Raw genomic sequence first — 2543 nt, forward strand, 5'->3', positions numbered from 1 at the left:
CATGGAGGGGTGAAGTTTCCAGACGGAGTGCTGTGGCACCGAGGGCTTGGTGCCTGGGCCAGTGATGGGGGTGGTGCCCTAGAGGTGCAGCTGTTCATGTTTCAAGAAGGGGAGCCTTTCTTACTTCGAGGTCCTTCCAGGGAGAGCCCCACTGACTGTTTATCAGCTACAGCCCCAAGTCGTTCAGTCTGGGGTGAGTGCTGCGCAGTTCCTGGGGCAAGGGGCTTGGGGCCACATGACTAGCATCCAAGTGTCAGGACTAGGAGTTCCGAGGTCCCTCTGGACAGTTGTGCCAGCCCCATGGTGGGAGGTGACCACTGGGAAGCAGGTGTGCTCCTTGCTGGACACACCAGGCTTGTGAGAATTTGGGGTGAAAGCGAGGACTGGGAGCGCCTGAGTCAGCCTGCGGGCACCAGTGGCCCCATGCACTCCGCTGTACCATGAGGCTGGCCTCGACGGCCTCCCCCAGCTCTGGCGACCCGCTCAGGCCACCCTTTCCTGCTACATGATCATCCGCAGGTGGGTTGAGATGTTAGTATGCTGTTTGGGTCCCAGTCCGGCTTCATCAGCGCAGAGCCGCAGCTGAAGGTGAGGACAGCCCAGGCTGCTGCTGTCGGGGGCACAGCTGCCAGCACCCAGGTGCCCATACCTGCTCTTCCTTTGGGGCAAGACACCGTGGTAGCAGGGTGCTGACACGCAACCACAGCCCAGTGGATGGGGACGGGGGTTTGTAAATGGAAGGATGATTTGGAGAAACCCAGGGTGTGTACAGGGCAGGTGAGCTTGGGGCTGCTTCGGGGGACGGGTGGGCAAGCTGCCCTGAGTGTGCCCCTCCTGGCCAGCGTGTCCCCACCTGGGCCTGTGTGTCCCCTGCAGGGCTCAGGTTTCTCAGCCAGCCCGAGGCAGCACCACCGACAGGGTGGGATGTTTGGGGCCTCCAGCCCTGAGAGGACGTCCTGCTGGGGGAGGAGGGGTCTTCTGCCTCCAGGGCCAGGATGCAGTGCTGCGTGGAGCATGCGTGGGCCGAACCAGACGCCTGCCATTCCCTGGACCTCACGCACGCATGTGACAGAAACCTAAAAAACCATCTTTAAAAATTTCCTTTCTACCCAGAGATAAAACCACACATCTATGGACAGCTAATCTTCGACAAAGGAGCAGAGGGCCTACAATGGAGAAAAGAAAGTCTCTTCAACAAATGGTGCTGGGAAAACTGGACAGCCACATGTAAAAGATTGAAAATTGACCATTCTTTTTCACCACACACCAAAATAAACTCAAAATGGATCAAAGACCTAAAGATTAGGCCTGAGACAATAAGTCTTCTGGAAGAGAATATAGGCAGTACACTCTTTGACATCAGTTTCAAAAGAATCTTTTCGGACACTATAACTCCTCAGTTGAGGGAAACAATAGAAAGAATAAACAAATGGGACTTCATCAGACTAAAGAGCTTCTTCAAGGCAAGGGAAAACAGGATTGAAACAAAAAAACAGCTCACTAATTGGGAAAAAATATTTACAAGCCACTTATCCGACAAAGGGTTAATCTCCATAATATACAAAGAACTCACACGGCTTAACAACAAAAAAACAAACAACCCAATCAAAAAATGGGCAGAGGACATGAACAGACATTTCTCAAAAGAAGATATGAATATGGCCAATAGACACATGAAAAGATGTTCATCATCGCTAATCATCAGGGAAATGCAAATCAAAACTACACTAAGATATCACCTTACACCCGTTAGAATGGCAAAAACATCCAAAACCAAGAGTGACAAATGTTGGAGAGGTTGTGGAGAAAAAGGCACCCTCATACACTGTTGGTGGGAATGCAAACTGGTACAGCCACTATGGAAAACAGGATGGAGATTTCTCAAAAAGTTAAAAATAGAAATACCCTATGACCCAGCCATCCCATTACTGGGTATCTATCCTAAGAACCTGAAATCAGAAATCCCAAGAGTCCCTTGCACCCCTATGTTCATCGCAGCATTATTTACAATAGCCAAGACGTGGAACCAACCTACAGTGCCCAGAAACTGATGATTGGATAAAGAAGATGTGGTATATATACACAATGGAATACTACTCAGCCATAAAAAAAAGACAAAATTGGCCCATTAGCAGCAACGTGGATGGACCTCGAGGGTATTATGTTAAGCGAAATAAGCCAGTCAGAGAAAGATGAACTCTGTATGACTCCACTCATAGGTGGAAGTTAGTGTATTGACAAGGAGATCTGATCGGTGGTTACCAGGGAAAAGGGGGGGGTGGGGGGAGGGCACAAAGGGGGAAGTGGGGTACCCACAACATGACTAACAATAATGTACAACTGAAATCTCACAAGGTTGTAATCTATCATAACATTAATGAAAAAAAAAAAAATTTCCTTTCTAAAGAGGAGTCACTTGCTATGTGCACAGACCTCGCCCAAAGGTTAACAAACGCCACAGAGAGGAAGTAAGAACACTGACAGCAGCTCACTGCTTTGGTTTTAACTTTGAATCCACTGAGAAGCCGATAATCACAAACTCA

The sequence above is a fragment of the Equus przewalskii genome, chromosome 16, assembly GCF_037783145.1.
Source record: "Equus przewalskii isolate Varuska chromosome 16, EquPr2, whole genome shotgun sequence".
In the NCBI taxonomy this organism is placed as follows: domain Eukaryota; kingdom Metazoa; phylum Chordata; class Mammalia; order Perissodactyla; family Equidae; genus Equus; species Equus przewalskii.